The following is a 26,078-nucleotide window of genomic DNA, read 5'->3' as shown; positions in this document are numbered from 1 at the left end:
GTCTTCAACCAATTCAATTTGCTGTACGTGACATGAAGAAATAGCTGAACACAGTACGTACGAAAAAGGCAATGGTCCCTGACAGCATTCCTGTAATAGGACTGAAGACTTGTGCTGCAGAACAAGCCGTGTCCCTGGGGAAGCTGTTTCATTCCAGCTCCAACTCTGACATCGCCCTGGTAATGTGGAAAATTACTCAACTATGTCCAGTTCCTAAGAGGATTATAATTACAATCTGACCAATTACCTCCCCCTCAGACCCACCACGACAGTCAAATTGGTGGGAGTTCTTTTTGACAGAGTTATCAAACAGCACAGAAATAACCTTTCAGATAGGTCCCCATGTAGAGATGGTGTTGCTGTGGAAAGGTCACTGGACTACTAATCCAGACCAGGCTAATGCTCTGGTAGCTGGTGTAAGTTAAACACAATTGACAAAATATTAAGATGCAAAATCTGGTGTCCGTAAATAGTGACCTTCAAGCCAATGTCGATTGTAACCAACAATTTGCTTCACAAATGTACTTTCAGAAAGTGAATCTCCCGTGCTTTCCTGGTCTGGCCTGAACGTGACTGCAGACACACAGACATGTGATAAACTTTTCAATGGTCTCTGAATCCGCCAAACAAAACATTCTATTGTATCAAACTGTTCCGAGGTCTCAAGGATAAAACCAGACAGAACACCCGGCCCCAGGCTCAGTATCGGAAAAGGGAACGAGAAACACAGTCCTGTTGACCCTGCATAGACCTCCTTCCTAACATCCGAGAGCTTGTGACAACATTTACAGACTGCACAGAAACATCGGGAATGGAGTAGGCCATACAACACATTGAGCCTTCCCCATTCCAGTTCATGTTCAAACATCTCCTCAATGCACTTTTCCCACACACTGTACACATCCCTTAATGTGATTAACCGTGGGAAGCTATAAAGTAGGAAGTGCGGTAGTCTATTTGGTCTGTCGAGTTTGCTACCCAATTCAATATAATGATACCTGGCCCTTTATTTCCATATCGTTCTCCTTCTCTCCCACCATTCCTTTACTGTCTCTAAGTCCGTATTTATATTCAGTGTCTTGGCTTCCAGGTTCGAGCTCATTCCCCAGGTTCACCAGTCTCTGAGGGCAGACATTTATTGTCATCTCATTGCAGAATGGTCTGTCTGTACCTAATACTGTGGACCCTTGTTTTAGGCTGGGGAATTATCCAATCCGTCTCACCCTGTCAGAGCTTTATATATCTCACTGAGATCTCCACCCATTTTCCTAAACCCCATGAAATACGGGCCCAGTCGCCCCAAACTCTGCTCCCACAACAAGCCTGTCATCACAAAGATCGGTCTGGTCATCCTTCACTGCACTCCCTCAATGTCAGGTTTGTCCTTTATTAGGTACGGAGACCAAACCTGCACACAATACTGCACAGTGTTTGAGATGGGGTCTCACCAACGCTCTGTACAGCTGCAGTAAGACACCCTTACTCCTGGATTCAAATCTCCCTGAAATGAAGGTCAGCACATCATTGATATTCCTAACTGCTTTCTGCTCCTGCAATATTGGTTTCAGTGACTGGTCTACAGGGAGATCCAGATCCTTTGCAATGATGCAGCTCCCCACTTGGTAGGTCTATGTACACTGGGCAGCGTGTGAATGCCATTCCCAGTATTGACTTCAGCCTTCAGAACTCACTGCGCTGCAGGGACCTTGGAGGGCTGTGCAGAAGGAAACAACAAAAAGGCGCATGCGTCGCTTTTTAGACCAACATGTTTCAAACAATCCCTTTTCAAATGAAAAGCTGCCAATCTCTTGTTCCCGCCAAAGGGCACACCGTCACCTCTGCCCACATTGCTCTCCATCTGCCACATATTTGCCCATTCACTTCACTTGTCTTAGTCACCTTGAAGCTTTTTTACAACCTCCTCACCCACTCGCAATCCAACATCCTTTAGTTCTATCAGCAGGTTGGGATATATTGCATTTGATTCCCGCAACCAAAGGTTTATGTATATTGTGAACAGCTGGGACCCGAGCACCGATAACTCAGCAACCTTACTCTGTTAAAAAAAAAATCTGGTTTTTCAATTTATTTATTTCGTGAATCTGGGTTTGACTGGCTGGGCCAGCATTTATTGCCTGTCCCTGGTTGCCCCTTGAGAAGCTGGTGGTGAGCTGCCTTGTTGAACCGTTGCAGTCCACTGTGGATTCAGTGATAGTAATACCATTGAATTGCAAAGGCAGTGTTTAGATTGCATTTTAGTGGTGATGGTCACGGTCTGGCAATTGAGTGACGTGAATATTACTTGCCACTTGTCAGCCTGGATACTGTCCAGATCTTGTTGCATTTGGACATGGACTGCGTCAGTATCTGAGGAGCCACAAATGTTGCTGAATATTGTGCAATCATTGGGAAACATCCCCACTTATGACCTTAGAATAGAGACAAGGTCATTGATCAAGCAGCCCTGAAGATGTTTGGGCGTGGGCCACTGGCCGAGAGACTCCGATAGACTTGTCCTGGAACTGAGTTGACTGGTCTTTATCAACCATGGCCACCTTCCTACGTGTTAGGTATGATTCTAACCAGCGGGGAGTTTGCCCTGATACCCATTGATTCCAGTTTTGTTTACGCCGCTTCATGCCACTCTTGGGAGAAGACAGCCTTGTTTTAAAGGACTGTCACTCTCACCCCACCTCTGGAATTAAGCTCTTTTGTCCATGTTTAACCAAATTAATGAGGTCAGGAGCTGCGTGACCCTGGTGGAGCACAAATTAGGCGTCATTGAACCGGTTATAGCTGAGCAGGTGCTGCTGGAAAGCACTGAGACATTCCACCACTTTGCTGATGATCGAGAGTAGACTGATGCGGTGGTGATTGGCCGGATTGGATTTGTTCTGCTTTTATGCATAGGAGATAATTGGGGTAATTTTCCACGTAATCGAGGAAATGTAATTGTTATAACGGTATTGGAACAGCTTAGTGAGGGCAGTGGCAAGTTCTGGAGAACAGCTTTTCCGTACTATTGACAGAATGTTGTCAGAGTATGTACCCTCTGGGGTATCCAGTATCTCCAACTGAATCTGGATATCATGTGGAGTGAATCAAATTGGCTGATGGCTGGTAACTGAATTGCTGAGGACCACTGGAGGAGGCTGAGGTGCATCATCCACTCAGCACTTCTGACTGAATATTATTGAGAATGGATCAGCCTTATCTTAGACACTGAAGTGCTGGGCTTTTCCATCATTAAGGATGGGGATACTTGTGGAATCTCCTCCTCCAATGACTTCTTTAATTGTCCATAACTATTCTCAACTAGAAGTAGAAGGACGGCAGAGTTTAGATCTCATCCGTTGCTTGTGGGATCACTTAGCTCTGTCTATTACTTACTGCTTATGCTGTCTGGCGCACAAGTAGTCCTGTTTGGTGGCTTTACCGGGCTGACACCTCATTTTCATATATGCCCAGTGCTGCCCCTGCCCTCCTGCACACTCCATTGAACCAAGGTTGATCCTCAGGTTTGATGCTAATTGTTGTGAGGGGGATATGTCAGGCCATGAGTTTGTGCTGGAGTTCAATTCTGCTGCTATTGATGACCCACAACACGTTATGGACACCCAGATAGATCGGTTCGAAGTCTGTCGCAGTTAGCACGGTGATAGTGCCACCTAAAATGGTGGAGCTTATTCTCAATGTGCAGGTGTAACTTTATCTCCACAATGACTATGCAGTGGTCACTCTTACCGATAATGTCATGGACAGATACTTCTGCAACTGGCAGATTAGTCAGGCTGTGGTCAAATATGGCTTTTCCCTCTTGTAGGTTCCTTCACCACCTGCCGTAGACCCAGTCTATCAGTTATATCCTTTAGGACACGGCCAGCTCAATCAGTAATGCTGCTGCTGAACCACTCTTTGTGGACATTGACATCCCAACCCAGAGTACATTTTGTGCCTTTGCCACCCTCAGTGCTTCCTCCAAGTGTTGGTCAGCATGGAGGAGTACTGACTCATCAGTTGGGAGAGGCTGGTACATGGTAATCAGCAGGAGGTTTCCTTTCCCATGTGTAAACTAACTTCATGGGATACAGAGTCACTGTTGAGGACTCCCAGAGCAATTCCCTTCCAACTGTATCCCACTGTGCCACCACTTCTGCTTTGTCTGTCCTGCTGGTGAAACTGGAGATATCCGGGGAAGGTGATGGGATGTCTGGGACATAGTCATACTCACAGAATCATACCTTAAATACAAGGTCAGGCTTCACAAGTCTGTTTATTTCTATTCACTGTTTCCTGCCAGCTGTCCGATTCCAGAAGCATGTCCATATATTCGCCCCAATCCACTAAGATTTGATTTTGCAAACTGGGCTTGGAGCTTTACCAAAATTTTTCTGAAAATCCGCATGTTTTATATCCATTGCTTCTCTTTCATTTGTATCCCAGTCTGTTTCTCAAACATAATTCGCATTTTACAAATCTATGTTAGTGTTGTCTATGACCATTACTTTCAGCCTCAATAATTGCTCCTAAACGATTTACTTACTATGTTATACGTTCCATGTACTATTTTGTTTTCCATATCGGACTTGGTTTTCCTGGTATTGTCAGAAAGTTCTGTGAAGACAGAACTGAAGTAGTGGATTCATAGTTCTGACATTTCCCTGTTTCCCTTTCTCCATTCTCTGGTTTCAAACTAGAAGGAACCCGCATTGTTTTTTCATACTTCTCACGTTGACATAATTTGACAAGCTATAACAGTTCACTCTTATAACCTTTGTAAACCTTATCTTCAGAAACCTATCAATTCCTGTCTTAAACTGCTCAGCTCCACATCATACACGAACAGGAGCATATGCTCTGTCCCAACAGAAATACAGCACGATCTATATTAGTCCCACTTTCCAACACCAGGCACATATCCTGGAATGTTATGACATTTCCAAGTGCTCGACCAAGTACACTTAATGTTTGAGAGGTTAGCCGTGATAACTCTCCTCTCAGGAAGTACATTCCAGACCTCAACACCCTCTGGGTGAAAAAAAAGTAATCTTTAAATCCTCTCTGAACGTCAAACCCTTCACTTTAAAGTGTGCTCCCTTGTTCTTGATCCTCTGTCTAAAAGGAACAGCTACAGTCTATCCACCCTGTCCATACCCCTTGTTAACGTATCCTTCTGAATCACATCCCCCGCAGCCTCCTCTGCTCCAATGTAAACAACCCGAGCTTACCCAGCCTCTCTCCATAGCTGATATGCTCCATCCCAGGGAACATCCTGGTGAATCTCCTCTGCAACCTGTCCAGTACAATCGCATCCTTCCTGTAATGAGGCTCCCAGAAAGACATACAGTACTCCATCATGGACTAAACCAAGCCCTGTAAAACACTTATAATGTACTCCCTGATTAATAAACGCTCCACCCAAGGTTCAATTCTTAACTACTCCATTACCCTGTTCAGTCACATTCAGGGATGTGTGGAGAAACACCCTCTGAGCTTCCTAGTGTGCTGCCAATCATTGTGTACACCCCATGTCTGGTTCCTCCTTCCAAAGTACATTACCTCATATTTATCAGGATCACATTCCATCTGCCATTGATCTGCCCATCTGATCATTCCACTTGTATTTTCCTGTCAAATCAGAACTTCCTCCTCACTGCCAACCACCCGGCCAAATCTTTGCGTCAAACATAAACATGCTTATCACAACTCCCACCTCTCCACCCACTCCCCCTCCAGATTCACATCTAAACCATTTATGAATGCTACAAACAATAAGGGACACAGCACTGATCCATGTGGTACACCAGGGGACACTGGTCTCCAGTCACACAAACAGCCTTCTCCTACCACCCTCTGTCTCCTGACACTAAGACAATTTTCGTTGTAACTTTTCAAATTATCCTTGATACTCTGAGATTTTACTTTATTTATTTCAATTTCCCATGTGGTACTTTGTCAAAGGCCTTGCTGCAAAACTAAACAAGCGACCTCCTCAAACTAATTCGATCAAATTCATTAGGTGTGACTTCACTCTGATCAAGTCATGATGATTATCCCTGATCAAACCTTGCGACTCTGATTGGAGTTCGATTTTCTCCTTCTCTATTTTCTCCAGTAGTTTCCCGAACAGTGATCTAATACTCGCTCGTCTATAGTTACCTTAGCAAATCTCTACCACCCTTACTGTGAAGTGGAATCATATTAGCTGCTCTCCAGTCCTCTGGCACCTCCCCTATGGTCAGATTCCAATTAAAGTTTCCTCCCTTGACTCCAACAGTATCCAGACCTGCGGATTGGACCAATTGTATACCAGACAAAGCCTCAAACCCCTGCTCGAATTTTACATCAATCTCTTCAAGAGCTTTCCAGTCCATCTTCTCGAATTCTGTACCTGCATCCTCCTTCTCCCAAGTAAATCAGCTGTGATGTTTACATGTAACAATCTATCAATGTTCTCCGGGTTGACGCACTGATTGCCCCGCTTTGGTTTCTAATGGACACTAACTGTTTGCTGATCATTCTGTTCTACTTGTCCGTGTAGAATACCGTGGGATTCTCCCTAATCTCGCCTGCTTGCACTTCTCCATGTCCCTCTGTTATTCAGTCCCCTCTATGTTTCTAAGTTTTTAAGTTTCAGTACAATCAAATCTCATCTTTTGAAACTCGAGATCACAGGCTGAAAGTCCCCCATCAGACAATCTTGCCATTTTATGGATTAGTCTGGAAAATACCTTTTGCACTTCCTCTGTAGTCAGTGTATTCAATCTTAGATTGGGACTCCAAACGATATACAATACTCTAAATTTAGTCTCAGCAACACTATATGCAGGTGGTGCACGATATCTTCTATATTGCAATTACATATATATGAATGTAAAGCTAATTTTTCGTTTTCTATTTGCATGCGTTCTTCCCAATTCCTTTCACTTTAACTTTTCTTTTGATGTTAGTGGGAGAGTTCTTAAAAAAGATCCTCCTGAATATCCAACGATACGTTATCCATGAGCTCCTCATTGCCTACGTCCACAAGAATCATCTTCAAACCATTCCAAAAAATGTTTGCCACTTATGGTTTTCATTTCATCGATGCATTATCATCCTCCCCAGTTTTCCCATTACCTTCTATATATCCAGTAGCACGTTCTTTGTAATTCAGCCCAAGAGACACCCGACCGCAGATTACAAGTTAACTGATCTCTAGTTCACCACTCTCCATCTTCATCCTTTCTTAAACTGTTGGATAATATTTATAACTTTTGCCAAATCCAGATTGGCTAAATATCTTTCCGGAATGTATTGGAAAATAACATGAAAATCTGAGATGCAATCAATATGTCGATTGCTGCTTCCTCTGAAATTCTTGTATGAAGTACATCTGATCTGTCAGATTTATAAGTACTCTTTTCAAAGATGACCACAACCCTGATAAGAATGATCTTAGACTTTACTTACACAAGTCCCATGGTCACTTGGTATTTCTGGGAGAATTTTTGGATATTCTGCCTTGAAGATAGACACAAATAAACTATTTCTTTTCCCTGTGATTTTTCTGTACTCTTCAATAAATTACGCTGTCCGCACACCTACTGTTCCACATTTGACCTTGTTTTCACTTTTGTTTCATACACTGATGCACTTTTTTTAGCAGTCTTTTTTTTTAGCAGTCTTTATGTTTTGTTTAGCAGTCTTTATGTTTTTCTTTAGCAGTCGTTATGATTTTCTTTTGTTTGCATGCTGTTTCGCTTTTTGATTTCCTTCTCAGTTTCTTGGTCATCCGTTGCTGGGTCCTACATTTCTCCGAATCCACTGGCTTACTACAACACTTGGCATTTTTCTAAGCTGTTTCCTTTGACCTAATAGGTAGTTAAAGGTGAGGCTGAAAGGGTTAGTTCGGAGAAGAAGGTGGACCAGATTGATGGGAAGGAAGATGAACACATAGGAACGTTCAAAAGGGGATGTGTGCTGAGTTGGAAGATTGGACTGGGATAAAGTGGATTAGATTAGATTACTTACAGTGTGGAAACAGGCCCTTCGGCCCAACAAGTCCACACCGCCCCGCCGAAACGCAACCCACCCCTACCCCTACATCTACCCCTTACCTAACACTACAGGCAATTTAGCATGACCAATTCACCTGACCTGCACATCTTTGGACTGTGGGAGGAAACCCACTCAGACACGGGGAGAATGTGCAAACTCCACACAGTCAATCGCCTGAGGCGGGAATTGAACGCGGGTCTTTGGCGCTGTGAGGCAGCAGTCCTAACCACTGTGCCACCGTGCCGCCCACGCGGAGTTAGGGGACATGGGGAAACTGGTGAAATCTACATTAATCCCCTGTGGTTGGAGCGTCCTAAGGTAGAAGAGGAACCTTTCTTCATCAATGCTTCGGGTGGTTAGGGTTTGGCGATGGAGGAGTCCCAGGACTCTCTTGTCCTTGGCAGAGTGGAAAGGAGAGTTCAAGTGTTTAGCCACAAGGTTGTGGAGTTGGTCAATGTGGCTGTTCCATCGATGTTCTCTGAAATGATCCACGTTTGTCTCGCCAATGTAGAGAAGACCACACTGAGTTTAAAGGATGCAGTAGATGAGGCGTTCTGTCTCCCTTCATCACTTATCACTTTCAACCCACCTTCATCTACCTATCGCATTCCTAGCTACCTGCCTCCTGGCACATCCCTTCTCATTTATCTCTCAGCCCCCTTGACCCAGAAGCCTCATTCCTGATGAAGGGTTGTGCCCGAAACTACAATGCTCCTGCTCCTAGTAAGCTGACTGACTGTGCTTTTCCAGCGCCACTGATCTCCAGCAGCTGCAGTGCCACTTTCTCCTCACACCTTCAGGGCTTGCAAGATTTAGATTTATAACAGTTACTTCAAATAAAACAAAAACTACCGTGTACTCAAACAGCATAAAATAAAAACAATACATTGTGGTCACTGTTCCCAAAAGGTCCTTTACAGCAAAGTTTTCAATTAGCTTTTCTGATTTTCCAACATCAATTTCTAAATAACCTGATCTCTCGCTCGGTGCTCGACAAAATGTTAATGCCAGCGATCTAACACATGCTCATGAAATCCATTTTTTCTCAGCATTAGCATTCAGTTGGGTTAAAACAGTTTAGATATAATGTAAACAGTACATTATTACTGCAGTAGCCACAAATGTGTAGATCTCATTTTCCTGTTTTATAACGTGCCCAACATTTGTATTGCAGCTTTCACTTTGATATATAACTTCCATCAATGTTTCCTTCTCCTTGCTGTTTTGACCCTCCACCTTGCAAGATTCTGTAGAATCTGAGCGACGTGGACTTTGGGGAGATTAATGGTAGAGATCATCTTGCCACATCATTTATCTTCTTAAGCATCATTGTGACATTTTCTCCAGATCTCCCGTTATGCTAGTGGAGTAGAGAAAGACAATGATCGTTCAACAATGCTCTGTATTTCCACCAGAGAGCTGAGACTGGTAAAGCATTGCTGCTGCTGTACAGGATCTTAGTGATATCACATCTGGAGTAGTGTGTACAGATTTGGTCTCTTCAATGAAGAAAGGATATTGTTATATTGGAAGCAGCTCAGAGATGATCCCCTCAACTGATTCCCGCAATGAAGGTGCTAGCTTATAACGAAAGAATGCTCAGGTTGATCCAATAGCCATTGGAGTTTACAAAAATGAAAGAAGATCTTATTTCAACATAGATGACAGGAAGGAGTCAACAACTGAAGACAATTACACAGATAATGGAGGAATCCATTTCGTTCTCCAGCCTGTTACACAGGAACAACAGAAGGATATTCAGGCCTTTGACTCTGTTACACCAGAATAGGACGAGGCTGTTCAGCCCCTGGAGCCGAATGTCTATTTACAGGAGGAGGCCAATCAGCCCCTTGAATCTATAACACTGGCCCCAGAGTAGGCCATGCGGCACCAGTCTCCTATTACACAGCAACAGGATCAGCCCATTTAGCCACCTCAACTCCGTAACATAGGAACTGAAAGCGGTCACACAGTGACTGGAGATTTGTTACACTGGGATAACAGGAGGCCATTCAGACCCACCGAGTCTGTTGCAAGAGAATTGGATAAGGATAAAAACTATCTCAGACTTATTTCATGAGAAAGGAAGAGGTAATTTAGACACGTGTCTGTTGTATGGGAACAAGAGAAGACCAATTGCTCCCTTGGTCCCATCTCCTGGATACATGAGGAGACCGTTCAGTATCTCCACCTATTATGGAGAAATATGAGAAGACCCATCAGCCCCTCAAAATGTTACACAGCAACGGGAAGATTCCATAATCCCCACCCCTCTAACGCATTAACAGGAGGTGGTCATTCTGGCCTTCGAGACGACAACATGGGAACACCAGAAAGACTTCATCCCATTGATTTTGTACACCAGCAGGATGATGAGTCCAGCCAGCCACACATACCTCTTATGCAGCAATTTGAGCAGATCTCTTAAAACCTTTTGCCCATCAAACAGGAATTCAAAGAAAACGCAAAGGCTTTAGAAAGGGAAGAACTTATAATAACTGAATACATTAGGGAGTAAAATGTAACAAAAAGTATTGTAATTTAAGGCAAATTATTAGAATCCATTGTTGTGGACAATTTGCAAACGTAAACCACAATTCATCGGAGTCAACATGGTTTTACAAAAGATAAATCATGATTGAAGTATTTTCTTGAGTTATTTAAAGATGTGACAAACAAGGTGGATAATGGGAGTCCTGGAAATGGAATATATCTGGTCTTCGTGAAGGATTCAGATACGTCGCTTCTCCAAAGAGTGAGTGGGAAGATCAGACAGCATCGGTTTAGGAGTAATTTATTGGCTTGGATGGAGGATTGGTTAACCAACAAAATGCAGTCAGATGAATTAACTGCGTTATTTTCTATTGGAAAATGCAATTTGTTGGGTGCCATAGATTTTAGTTCTCATGCTTCAACCATTTGTGATCGACATTATTACTCAGTTGACGGGATAGAAAATACTATAGCTACATTTTCATATGACACTAACATTGGTGGGAAATTACTTCGGAATGATGATGCAAGAGATTTAAAAACTATATGTATAGATTGGGTGAATGGGCTAACATTTGGCAATGAAAATTAAAGTGGATAAATATGGGGTTATTCAAGTTGGCCAGCTTAATAAAAAGGCAAATTATTATCTAAATGGAGAGAGACTTCAAAGTGTTTAAGTGCAGAGGGATCTGGGTGTCTGCTTGCATATCACAGAAAACTTGCTTGCGGGTACTTGAAGTAATGAGGAATGCAAGCATAACTTCAGCGTTTTTTGTAAAAGGATAGAGTAGAAAGGTAGGGAGTGTTGCTGTCGCTATGCAAGGCATTAGTGAGGCTGCAACTGGAGTACAGTTTGGGTGTCCTGCTGAATGAGGTATTTCCATTGGAGGCAATTCAGAAGAGCTTCATGAGATTGATTCCATATTTGAAGTGTTTGTCTTATGAAGAGAAATTGAGCAGTTTAGGCCTATTCTCTCGAGTTTATAAGAATGAAAGGAGAGCTCACTGAGGTCTGTAAAATGCTAAACGTAATTGAAAGTGTAGCTGTGGGGTGGATATTTTTTCATGTGGCGCAATCTACAATAAGAGACTACAGTTTGAGGATCGAGAGATGGCAGGAAAGTGGAACAGAGGCCGCGATGACATCAGCCATGATTGTATTCCATGGCGGAGCAAGTTCGAAGGGTTGGATTCCTGACTGATGCTCCTTGTTTATATTCAGCTTTACAACTGTGTTACACAGTAATGTGGGAGGATAATGTATCAAACAGGAAGCAGGCACTCCGGATAAATCAGTCTAAATCAGTTTGACAGAACGTCACCAGTGGAGTCACACAGTGACCAGTGCTGGGTCCTCAACTATTTACAGTCTATATCAATGATCAGGAGGGTGGAACAGATATAGAGATACTGAGTTTGGTAATGTTGCTGTGATAAGCAAGAGATTAAATTATCAAGAGAGGGTGGAGGGTCTACAGATAGATACAGAGAGGTAAAGGCAAAGGATAATAATTTGGCAGCTGCAATATAACATGATATAATCTGTCATTTTATTTACAGGAATAATGTCAGGCAGCATGCGACTGAAATGGAGAGGGATGACAGGGATTAATGATACTGTGTATTGGGGGGTTCACTCAGACCCGTTCAGACATGGGAGGTTTTGCTCCATCCCTGATCGTCTGCTCCTTGACGCTCCAAGTGACCCCATTGCTCTCCGTACACATGGAATGTTTTGAAGTGTTTCGTTGGTGATGGGGGATGCTGTTTTCAAATGTGTATCAAGGGGACGGCCTTTATCCAAGATACATTCATTCCTTTCTACATGGAGACCCGAAGACGATGGGAATGGCTGCCCGCTTGTGAAAGAAGAGGCTGTGGTTGCTGTCTGGACAGGGGTATTCACCAACATGATGTCCTGTGATGGGCACGCTGCAAGATTAATACAGAGAGAGCTCCTTCAGTTCCTCTACCTCTCCCCATTGACACGGCTAATCCGCAGATGCCATGTACACCATCGGGAATCCCACTATACTGTACACACCCGGCAGTTCCCTGCTGAGGGTGAAACAATGTATTTACCTCATCTACCATATATATCCTCCGTCACTGAATGGTTACATGGATGGCAACATACTGGGATATGATGGCCATATCACCCAGTCCTGTTTAAAAAGTTCCAGAACATAGAATCTGAATGAAACTGTGACCTGAACAGCCACTGGCAGCACCGTCCTCCCCCCGGGGGTGAAGCTGCAGGACGTTTTGAAGGAGGTGACACCGCTCTGTGACCAGCTCCTTATTCAATCAGTGTCCCTTCACACTCTGCTCCTGGGTTAAGTGAAGCTTGGGAAGCTGTTCCTGGAAAGTCCGGGGTGGACACAGCAGATCCCTTTCCCACAAACACTCACTGCGTGGTTTCAAAGCTTCCCTTCTCTGCAACCTCTGCTCCATTTGTTGTTCATGTTGCAGACCCATGTAACTACATTCATGTTGTAACTACGGTCCCCATGCTCCATCCAAAGTTGGGTCAGCAAATCCTCAGGTCTCCCTGAATGTCTGAGGCAGCTCACAGCACAACCTCCAGCAAAACATCCCTAGCTGCTGCACTAACTTTTCAATAAGAGGAGTCAGTTAGAAACCCCTCGTCTATAAGTGTTGTGGACCAGACCAGATTCCCGCAAAATATTTTAAGCAGGCCGCTTAGACCCAAACCTTTCGTTATTTTGAATATAGATGTGAAGTGTGCTTTCCAGATATGTTGTGACTGGTCAAACCAGTCGATATTAAGCAAAAGATAATCTAATTAAATGCTTTAGTTAAAATACAATCAAAGAAAAGAACATTTCAGGATGGCTTATATGTTGGAACACTTACACAAACAATAGATACCGTACCTTCTTGGTATACACTGCTTGGCACAAAGATATATTCAAATACAGATTCTTACATGCAGTCTTCTGATCCAGGAGAAATCAACATCAACAGAAATCTCAGAGAGAAAGGCAGGCTGGGGATCATGTATTGACACTTCCAACCATTCTGGGACCCGAACAGCTTCTGAATGCTGCAGCTGAAAATAAAACGAGGAAACCTGGTCTTTGAGAGCTGGGCACTGCTAGCTCCATTGTTATCACCGTTTTAATAAAACCTAAAGGCTTTCTCAGTTATTTACTTAAACTGTTTTCAGACAGCAGTTCTGCACCTCTGCCTTTAAAACCTCTCATAAAAAAAAACCCAAGAGAAAATAACCTTTTTACAGTGATAGTATTCTCACAACTCCACCTTTAATAAAATGATCCATCAATATACAAAGATGGATACATTTGAGACCTCCTAATCTTGCTCTGTTAGTAGACTGGAATGAATATATATATATATATATATATATATATATTATATTGACTCTGAGCATACAAATGTTCACAACTCGATTCGATTTCAGTCATTTTACTCCTGCCACAGAATGCCTTTTGTCTTTCTTCATCCAAGTCTCCACAACGTGTCAAAACTTACTTTTTCTCGCCCTGTCAACTTTATAATTTCAAATTGATTGGCAGCAAGAATAAGCTCAGTCGAAACAGACTGGTATTTTTCTAACCTAAACTTCTCCAAGAACTTTAAGGGGTCACGATCAGTGATAAAGATTTGTCTCAGACATGTTATTGGTATTTAAATGCTGAAATGTTGTAACGCCAACACCAAGCTCAAGGCCTCCTTCCTCATTGTGGAATAAATCTGTTGATGTTTTCACTGGACACTCTGACCACACGTTACATAATGGAGCAGTTCTCATCTCTCCAATAGTCCCTCTGAATGACATAGCTCCTTATGTCTCAGCATAAAAATATTACATCCTTCTGTACCACTTAATGCTGTAACCTTTTTACCTGCTACTACTGGCCTACGCCAGTAAACCTTACTCTCACAAGGATATGTTTTAAGAAGATCTCACACATTCTTCTCAATCCCTCACAGAAACCAAACTTTGATTTCTGAACCAAATCATCATCAGCCATTTCAGCTTCTAACCTTGCCATTGTAACTCTCTGCCCTTCCACGTGAGTTGTCACGACTCCACAATTGTTGAACTTCTTCAAAATAAGAATCTCTCTCAGAGTGTCATAGGTTTGCTCTGTTTTTAATACCCTTCCCCATCTTTCAAAATTACTTTGTTTTATCCTTTCAAACACAACGTGCGGTTAACCAGGGATTCTACTAAAGATTCCTGAAACACTGTCGGCTTCTGGCACAAGCTCATTTGCACTTCAGATGGCTTTCTTCACCCCGTCCGATAGGGATGCAAATACCAATCAGATTTGTTTGGATAAACTAAATCCACATGTGCTCTGGCCACTGCACTTATTTAGCCACTTTCTGAAATGAAATTAAAAAGGCTCCTCCATCATTCTCATCACATTTAGATAATGCCTGGATGTATTTAAACAGATCCTGATCAGGCCTTTGGCTACCATAGGATTGCTCAACATTGCTATCCTCTAATGAAAATCCATACAAAATGAAGAGGAATTTAGAATAACTTAACTATTGGAAAACTTAATAGAATAATGGATACAGTATGTTCTACAAATGAACTGTTCAATCTATTAACATCACCTAAACGCACCCCTTGGCAAAAAGGAACATTCAGACATGCATTCTTGCATTCAGTTCTCCAATCCAGGAGGAAACACCATCAAGTGAGGCTTTAGAGAGAGTAGCAGCTAGGGATAATTGACTAAAACTTCCAACCTCTCTGGGACCCCAAGCACCCGGTGATTGTTACAGCTATAAGAGAAAACAAACTAGAAAACCTGGTCTGTGCGAGCTGGCTATTGTTACTACTATTTATTATAAACCCTAAAAGCCCCGTAAGTTATTTACTTGAGCCGATTTCAGTAGGCAGTTTGGCCTTTAAGACCTCTTACTAAAAAAAAATGTGAAACTAACGTTTTATTAAAAAAAGTAACAGCATTGTCACACAATGTAGATGCCTGATCCTTTACTCAGTGGGCTTCCTCGTGTTACTTATCGCAAGGTCACCTGAGAGGGACAAATTCAGGTGCAGACCAAGTTACAAGGATGTATCTCATGAATTCTGAAACACGCTTGTCCATGGACCATCATATGGGACATACCAGGAAGTGAACAACAGCTTGACACCATTTCAATATTTCTGAGCTTCACAATGATTGCACTCGATACACGAGGGAGACAAACCCAAGGCCAGGGAAAGATACAGAGGAACAGAGAGATTCACTTTAAAGACAGAAACAGACAGTTAATTAACTGAAAAGATGTTGTGGAAATATGGGGAAAAAGACAGGGCAGTGGGACTAACTGGAGCAGTGAGATCTTCGTGAGTAAAATGACAAGAATGAAAACATTGAATAAAGGCATTGTCAGATCAGCTGGCATGGTTTGTTAAATCAAATTCTCAATCTGCTTCACAGAACACCACAAACAACATAAACTGGGACAAGATGACAGCCCAGCATGGAGAGCTGTGCAGAGCATGCTAGTGTGTTGCTCAGTAAACTGCACTATCTGCCCAGCATGGAGAGTATTGCAAACCTAAGTATCAGATGCTAACTATAATCGCATCAGATTACTGCCTACAATGGGAAGGTTTGCTCTGTGTGTGTGTGTGTGTGGTTGAATGCGAAACTCATTGTTTGAGAAGGAACGCACATGGAGGAAACTATTTTAAATACAAACAACTGGCAGGCGTTTTTTTTAATCAACAGAGACAACGAGAGATGTTTCATGGACAGATGAGGTAAAGTGTTTGAGAATGTTAAAATAAAGTCATTGCCAGACACAACAGCAATATACATCGGCGTGCACATGATTGACAGATGGATGGGGGTTTGGTGTGAGTTCGAATCAGATTTGTTTCAGCAAGTTTGAAGCCGGGAGCGTCAGCAGCAGATTATTGGCTTCATTAAGCCTGTACTTCATAGCTCAAGGTTCAAACAGCAGGTGGAATAAACCAGTGAGATATATTCTGGAGTGGTGAGTATTTCAAGTTAGAAATGTTCAGGGCATGGTGTCAAGAATCAGCTCATGGTCAAAGGGATCTCCCACAGTTGTGACTTGTCTGCTTTCGCTGCAGCTATTGGCCAGAGATGGGATGGAAACAGTGGAAGGAAGTGGAGTTTGTAACCAGAACAGTAGACAGTGACCTCTATGCTCTTAACAGCAAAGGCAATGATACAATGCAATGTGGTTCTCCCCTGAAACTGAATAGATCAACAAAGAGACCCGTGATTTAACACTTTTAGTCAAGAAAAGCTGTAAAGAATGTGAAGAAGCCATTCAGGCCCTCAATTCCATTCCACAGGAGCAGCAGGTGAGCACAGAGCTATTGGAGCCTGTTACTCTGGAGCAGTTGGCGGACATCTATTTTCACAAAACTTCGATTAGGAGGCAGTCACTCAGCTGCTGAAGGCTGGGACACAGGAACAGGAGTCAGTCACTCAGCTGCTCGAGACTGGAACACAGGTACAGGAGGGAGTCACTCAACTGCTCCAGACTGGGACACAGGATCAGGAAGGAGTCATTCAACTGTTCGAGACTGGGACACAGGAACAGGAAGGAGTCCCTCAACTGCTCCAGACTGGGACGCAAGATCAGGATGGAGTCATTCAACTCTCGAGACTGGGACACAGGAACAGGAGGGAGTCATTCAACTGCTCTAGGCTGGGTCGCAGGAACAGGAGGCAGTCACTCAACCGCTCGAGACTGGGACACAGGAACAGAAGGGAGTCATTCAACTGCTCTGGAATGGGTCACAGGAACAGGAGGGAGTCACTCAACTGCTCGAGACTGGGACACAGTAACAGGAGGGAGTCACTGAACTGCTCGAGACTGGGTCACAGGAATAGGAGGGAGTCACTCAACTACTCGAGACTGGGACACAGGAACAGGAGGGAGTCATTCAACTGCTCGAGACTGGATCACAGGAAAAGGAGGGAGTCACTCAACTGCTCGAGACTGTGACACAGGTACAGGAGGGAGTCACCCAACTGCTCCAGACTGGGACACAGGATCAGGAAGGAGTCATTCAACTGTTCGAGACTGGGACACAGGAACAGGAGGGAGTCATTCAACTGCTCTAGACTGGGTCACAGGAACAGGAGGCAGTCACTCAACTGCTCGAGACTGGGACACGGGAACAGGAGGGAGTCATTCAACTGCTCTAGACTGGGTCACAGGAACAGGAGGCAGTCATTCAACTGCCCGAGACTAGGGCACAGGAACAGAAGGCGGTCATTCAACTGCTCGAAACTGGGACACAGGGAAATCTAGAGGCTACTGAGGCCCGAGGATCCTGTTACGCAGGAACAGGAGGAGGGGACTCACTCCCCACCAGTATGGGACACCGGGAGAGAAGGGGAGTTTGCTTGAAAAAAACAGAAATATATGAATAAGTTGCATTCGTGGTCCACACAATCCTGCCCCAACATTCACTAAGACCACGGCCGATCTGATTGTGATTCCGTCATTCCATTTTACGGAGACTGTCCTCTCTGCAGCCTCTGCTCCATTTGTTGGTCATGTTGCAGACTCAGATGCTGCAACAACAGTCACCATGACTCATCCAGAGGGTCGGGTCTAATCGGATGAGTCTGGATTTGAAATGTCCAAACACAAGAACGAAAACATAAAATCAAGGTATTGCCAGATGTTTAGTTCTCTCAAATTCGCAATCCAACTCACATAACCAGCCCATCCATTATACTTTCAGGATGGAGCACTGTGTAGATATGGCTAGCATACTGCAGAATACAACCCAGCAATATCCAGAATGGAACACACCAGCCCACACCAATGCTTGATCTATAATCCTGGCCTAAATGTCCAGCTTGGGGAGCTCTGCAGACGCACTGGTTCATTCATATATAAACCCAGGCTGTTGCATTGTTCGGTAACACTGTGTGAGATCGCTGCCCAGTGTGGGGAAACTTGCAGCCCATGCTGGAAGTGACAGGATGTGCGGCTCCCATCCATTTACAGCTTCATATCTCCACTGTGCCTTGACAAGGCGTGCCATGGATGTGAAAATCACTGCGATGTAGAGATGTAAATGGAAACAGTTTAAATACCAATAGTTCTGATCGCACCAGTATTTAAAGTTGAAATACCTGAGATAACATCCAATGAGGTTTCGTGAATGGTGTAAAGTAGTTAGAGGGGGATGGTAATATTATAGTGGTTGCACTATAATCAACAATGTGAATTAGAGGAACAAATATGCAGGGGGACTGGGGAGACTTGCAGGAACAATAAGGTTGTTATAATAGGTGATTTCAATTTCCCTAACATACACTGGGAGTTCCAGATGGTTAAGAACTTAGATGGAACGTAATTTGTTAAGTGTGTTCAGCAAAGTTTCCACAATCAATATATAGAGTATCGTACTCGGGAAGGGACAAACTCGACCTACTATTGGGAAATAGGGCAGGATAGGTGAAGGAGATAAAGTGGGGTAGCATTTTGGTGAAAGTGATTAGAGTTATATTAATTTTAAAATAGTTATGGTAGGGACAAAATTGTTCCACAGATTCAAGTTCTAAATTGGGGCAAGGCATATGTTGTTGGAGTTACACAGGAGATTGCAGGGGATGATTGGAGTTGTTTGATTCCAGGTAAAACGATCTCGGGCAAGTGGGAGGGATTTAGAAGTGAGATAGCTCGAGTTCAAGGTTTCCATTTTCCTGTGAGGGTGAAGGTTATGTGAGACTGGAAGAGAGAACCCTGGATGTCAAGACATATTGAGGCTTTGACCAGAAAAAAAGGAGGCGTGGCTCGTATTAAGGGAATCCCTGGAGGTATACAGGGGATAGAGGAGTTTACTGAAATCAGCAAGGCCATAAGGGGATATGAGGTAGTCTTGGCTGAGAAGATTAGAGTGAATCCAAATTCAGCATAGTAAAGATAAAGAGCAACTAGAGAGAGAATAGGATGCTTTAAAATCCAAAACCGGCATGCACGTGTAAAACCTCAAGAGATGGGTGAAGTCCTCAAATCCCCCTCTGTGTTTATCATGAAGAAAAACATGAAGATCTGTGACCTTTAGGAGGTTAGTGGTCATATCTTGGTACTGTCCATATCACAGTAGAGTTGTTGTTGGACATATTAGAACGCACAAAGTCAGACAAATCTCTTGGTCCTGACCAGATATATCTAAGAGGACTGTAAGAGGCGAGAGAAAAAAGCTTAGGGACCAAGATCCCGGAAGACTGGGCGGTAGCAAATGTAATGCCCTTATTCAAGAAGGGCTGCAAAGAAAAGCCTAGGAAATATAGACCAGTAAGCTTCACACCTGTTTTCGGCAAACCACTTGAGAAGGTTCTGAGAGATAAGATGTGCATGCTGTGGTTCTGTTCGCCGAACTGGAAGTTTTTGTTGCGAACGTTTCGTCCCCTGTCTAGGTAACATCCTCAGTGCTTGGGAGCCTCCTTTGAAGCGCTTCTGTGGTGTTTCCTCCGGCATTTATAGTGGCCTGTCCCTGCCGTTTCCGGTTGACAGTTTCAGCTGTCCGCTGTAGTGGCCGGTATATTGGGTCCAGGTCGATGTGTTTGTTGATGGAGTTTGTGGATGAGTGCCAAGCTTCTAGGAATTCCTTGGCTGTTCTTTGTTTCACTTGCCCTATAATGGTAGTGTTGTCCCCGTCAAATTCATGTTGCTTGTCGCCTGCGTGTGTGGCTACTAGGGATAGCTGGTCCTGTCGTTTTGTGGCTAGTTGATGTTCGTGGATGCGGATCGTTAGGTGTCTTCCTGTTTGTCCTATATAGTGTTTTGTGCAGTCCTTGCATGGGATTTTGTACACTACGGTAGTTTTGCTCATGCTGGGTATCGGGTCCTTAGTTTTGGTGAGTTGTTGTCTGAGGGTGGCTGTTCGTTTGTGTGCTGTTATAAGTCCTAGTAGTCGCAGTAGTCTGGCTGTCATTTCAGAGATGTTCTTGACTTATGGTAGTGTGGCTAGTCCTTTGGGTTGCGGCATGTCCTCGTTCTGTTGTCACTCCCTTAGGCATCTGTTGATGAAATTGTGAGGATATCCGTTTTTTGCGAATACCTTGTATAGGTGTTCCTCTTCCTCTTTTTGCAGTTCTGGTGTGCTGCAGTGTGTTGTGGCCCTTTTGAACAGTGTCTTGATACAACTTCGTTTGTGTGTATTGGGGTGGTTGCTTTCATAGTTCAGGACTTGGTCTGTGTGTGTGGCTTTCCTGTGTAAGATGTGCATGCATTTGGAAAGACAGAGTTTGACTTGAAGCAGTCAGCATGGCTTTGTGCATGGCGGATCATGCCTTACAAATTTTGTTCGAGATTTTTGAGGAAGTGACCAGGAAGGTTGATGAGAGCAAGGTTGTAGACATATTCTATATGGATTTCAGTAAGGCCTTTGATAAGGTTCCACATAGTAGGCCGCTCTGGAAGGTTAGATCGAATGGAATCCAAGGTGAGCTGGCAAATTAGACTGAGCTGCCAGTGGAAGTGGTTGACGTGTGTACAATAACAACATTTGGACAAATACACAGATAGGAAAGGATTAGATGGATACAGAGCAAAGGCAGGGAAATGGCAGATTAGTAGTTAAGGGGCAATTACACCATGGTTTGTTGACAGAGCACGGTGGGCGTATTGGATGGGCGAGTACAGACGGGTGCCACACCACCAGACCCACCGAGCATGATCTGTGCTCACTACCGAGTTCAGTGCAGTATTTGAGGTCTGAAGAAATATCCAGCAATACAGGACAAGCATCAATAACATTCCCCGCTCTGTCAGGATAAGGGTCACCGTATTCTGTCTGCTCCCTCACAATCACTGTATATCTGTGATTGCAACTACTCCCGAACAAGGCTCATGATCCCCCGCTCTCACTACTGCATGTAACATCTTCTCTCTCTCTCTCTCTCTCTCTCTCCTTTGCAATACCTCCCACACAGTCATAGAATATTCTGGAGAATGCCGATTATAGAATGTTCCAGATAATGTTCCAAATATTTCCCAGTTTCAGGAAAATGGTAGTGTCCCAGTGTGAAACACATAAGAGTCACTTGACTCACCTTAATGATATTAAACCAAAAACAACTTCTACACACGTCTTGTTAAAAAACAATTTCCAGCAGAGAACATTTTTACCCTCAGGCGTTATCTTGACCGTTATCTGAACTGTACCACTTTCCTTATTATGAATGTTTCTCTTACCCTTTGTCTGTGACTGTTTCTGTCTGTAACAGTTACACAGTCTCCCACTCAGTTGGCAGGACGGCAGGTTTGTGATGTAGAGGCAGGACAGCAGCACAGGTTCAGTTCCACACACTGACAGAGATTACCATGAAGGGGACACTCTCTCAACCTCACCCCATCACCCGAGATGTGGTGATCCTCAGGATAAACCACCATGAGTGGTCTCTCTAATGACAGTTTTTTTGTGACTGTATTCTATCAATGTTAGCATTTTAATTTAAAAAATATTTAAAAAGAGATTTTTAATATTATAATATTATAATACTTATAATATTATAATAATAAGTAAGGATTTTTTCCCATATTCACCTGTGGAAAGTACCCTGGGCAGGCCCAGTAAAACAGAAACGAAGTCCATCTCCAATTCAATCCCCTCGACCCACGCTATCACATCTGGCACAGTGCTCCAATATAGATGAAGTCAGCAGCAGGACCATATGCAATGAGTAAGAGTGCCTGTAGTCATTCTGCATTTAGGACATGCTGAAGATAATCCCACTTTGAATTTTGAGAGACAATTTGGGGTCAGATAGATCCTACGAAGAATTTTCAACTGCATGGAATGGGTCCTATTACAGATCAAAATCCGTCGAGCATTTTCACAAATATCCTCCCAATTCTCCGAAGTGTTCTGAACCCCCAAATCTCTCGCAGACATCACAAAGCTGCACAGTCTCGTCTGAGGGGACACTCTCCAACTAATGATAAAGAGTACTGACAGAGAGTGTATTCTAAGCAATAAGCACCCTCTTCCCTTTATCAGATCTGTCAGAGTGTGGTAAAAGTGTGTTTTTTTTTAAAATCAAATCTCTGATCTGGAAAAAAAAGAAGAGGTCTCTACTAGTAGTCCATACGTACGAGTTATTTGATCAAATGATATCATTGTTTCTATATCAAATAACACGTGGTGGCTCAGTGGTGAGCATTGCTGCCTCACAGCACCTGGGTCTCGGCTTTGGTTCTGGCCTTGGGTGACTGGCTGTGTGGAGTTAACATTCTTGCCGTGTCTGTGTGCGTTTCCTCCCACAGTACAAAGATGTGCAGGTTAGATGAATTGGTCATTGATAAATCACCCATAGTGTTCAGGGATGTGTAGATTTGGGCATTAGCCGGGATAAATATGGGATGGTAGGGGAATGGGTCTGGCTGGGTTACTCTTCAGAAGGTCGAAGTGGACTTGCTGGGCCCAAGGGCTTGTATCCACACTGTATGGATTCTACTAGTTCTAAATCACTCAAGCAAGGTACACCCCTTGCTGCCTACAGTTTAAACCTGGAATCCAGTATCCCCGGATGACAACCTGGTATACCAATTACAGGGGTAAGAAACATAATTTTGGCTGTATTGCTGTCGATCTGATGCATTGTCATTCATGCTTTAACAATATCGATAATTATTGGGTTATGACAATACTTCATAAATGTTGTCAATTTAGCTATGAAAAACAGACTAATAAAGGTTCACTTTATCTGATAGGGTTCAATATCTCACAGTAGCCCAGGCACTAACATCGCATAAAAAAGAGCTTAATTTATAGCTTTTATCTGGGCGATCTACTCCCCACAATCTGGGGGTAGTTGCAATTTGGTTAGCTTGATAAAGAGTTGCTTATGCTGCCAAATAAAAGAACTAAACGAGCCATTATGTTTCCTAAATACCTATGTGGGAAACATCAAATGAAGCATTCACACGAGGTATAGTAAATGAGGAAGGACATTCTTTAATAAGAGCTATCCGACCTAGCCAGGACATTGGAAGTGCCTCCCATCTTTGAAGGTCTTGTTTAATTTAGTCAAATAAATGGACATAGTTCACGTTAAATAAATGAGCAAAGACGGATGTAATGAAAATACCGAAATTGGGAAACCCTCCCCCACCACATCCACCCCCCGTGACCATTTAAAAGGAAAACAGGATTTGCTCTCATTAGGTATTTCCCCAAGACCTCCCATAGACATGGCCTCCAACGTTGTAAAATTAATCTTAAAGCCCGAAAGGGCGACAACCGAATTTATGCATTGCATCACGTGAGCTGCCAAAATTGCGGGATTTGACAAAAACATAAGAACATCTGCATACAACATAATTTTATGTGACTTTTATCCCACTTCTGGGCAGGTATGTTGGGGTAATTTTCCCAATTGTGCAGGATGCCACCGAATCTAAGATTGTTCAGGGATGGGGAAGAGATCACCCTCGTGTGCCATTTCTGCGGGTTAAAGAAGAAAATAAAATCCCTACTTGTGAGGTAGATCTGCCTCCAGACATCCACCAGCTCTAGTTCTAGACACAAATCCATTAATTGCTTACATTATAACGAGGGTATTGGGGGACCTTTGGACATTCTGTCCATCGTGGGGCCATAAGACAGTCGAAATCTCTTTCCACAATCATGTGCCATGATGCAAGATAACTGAATTTGGAAAATGCATCTACCAGGATTTTAAGAGGCTGCAGCGGGTGGCAATAAATATTTAAAATACTGTATTAATTCCCGTAGTTCAAGACTTTGCGATTATGATCTTTCCATGGGTGTTAATACAATCTAGTAATTTAAATGGAAGATTCTTCCTATCCATTATGACTTTCCCCCGACTCTTAGTATTAAAAGACGAGATATAAATCCGAACAAACCCGCCCTGCTGTAACGTCAAATGTTCCTTGTCATCAAGGTGCATCTCCTGCAATAGGACAACTCTCTCTTTTTTAAGATGAGAAAGCATATTTTTCCTCTTGACTGGACGATGGCTCCCTTTAATGTCCAGGTACAACATTTAAGCACATCATTATCCATAACACACTGCAGCAACATTTGAACTCTAGAGAATTTCATATGGAATTACACATCGCTGAGCATTAATGACAAACGACTCATCGAGCCTTAAACCTGTGCAAACTAAAACTACTGCAACTAACAAGCTCTCAAAACTTTCCAAAGCTAAAAACGTAAAAAAAGAACGAAACAAAATCCAAAGTGCCAATGACACTTGATAAGATTTTTACGCACCCCCCCCCGCCAATGGGGACGCTGACGGCCTAGGTCTCTGTTCTACAACACTGACAAAGGCCCTGCTTTTAATTGTATAGGTCCTGCTCTTGTTTGATTTACCAAATCCAATACCTCGCATTAATCCAAACTAAACTCCATCTGCCACTCCTCAGCCCAGTGAGTGATATTACTGCCACCTCACCTTCCCCGTTTAATTTTAAAATTCCCTCCCCCTCTCCAGGAGGACTGCACACTCCGGCCTTGATTTTCACAAAGACACTGAGCTTGGTTTGCCTTCTGTGGTTTAGGGGAAGGAGGGACAGATTGCAGACACAGTCAGTGGGAAGGAGAGGCTAGACAGTAATCAGCAGCCTGGTATCATTTCATGGTTTTTGGAAGAAGGCAGTCACACGTGAGAGTTGGGTAATATTGATCCTTTTTTGGGGGACCAGAAATTATGGTCTTTTTCCGTCTCTGGTGTTCAGTAATGAAAATCTATTCGAGACCCTTCATTGTGCAGAGTGTGTCTGCAGGATTTCTTTCCCTAATATTGCAGACTACAGATAACAGCGATTAAAGCTGTTCATAGTTAACTTCGATGGCACAGCACGTACACTCAACAAAGTAAAAACAATGACTGTAGATGCTGGAAACCAGATTCTGGATTCGTGGTGCTGAAAGAGATGCAGTTCAGGCAGCATCCGAGGAGCAGTAAATTCGACGTTTCGGGCAAAAGCCCTTCATCAGGATGCTGCCTGATCTGCTGTGCTCTTCCAGCACCACTAATCCCGTATACTCAATATCCTACAGTTGAGACAAATATTTTGCCTTTGTTTAACAATACAAAGTGTTTTGTGTAATTCAGTAAAGGTAACCTGATTATAATAACTCCACACCGAGCTGAAAGCTGACACTTAAAATATGACCCAAAATCTGGGTATGGTAGTGTCGTGGGTAATGTCCCTGCCTCTGAGCCAAAGGACTGGATTTGATTCCTGAACGTGCGTGGTGGTGTTCCAAGCTCTGGACTAGAAGTTCTGGATTCAAGTCCTGCCTGTTGCAGAGGTATGTCACAGCATGTCAGAACAGGCTGATGAGCAAACACACAGGAGAATAATGTTACAGCTTTATTGGAATTGCTGAGTGGTGCTCGTGTCCCTACCTCCGGGCACAAAGGTCTGGGTGCAAATCCCACAGAAGTGTTTCATAACACACCTGAACAAACTGATTAAAACGGATTTAGAATTGTGGCTTGATGGAGAAGGAAGAGGTGTCAGTATTGCATTTCAGAATT

Source organism: Chiloscyllium plagiosum, unplaced genomic scaffold (assembly GCF_037043375.1).
Source record: "Chiloscyllium plagiosum isolate Xiang-an unplaced genomic scaffold, Cpla_swu_hap1 HiC_scaffold_44, whole genome shotgun sequence".
Classification (NCBI taxonomy): domain Eukaryota; kingdom Metazoa; phylum Chordata; class Chondrichthyes; order Orectolobiformes; family Hemiscylliidae; genus Chiloscyllium; species Chiloscyllium plagiosum.
This window is presented reverse-complemented; position numbering follows the sequence as displayed.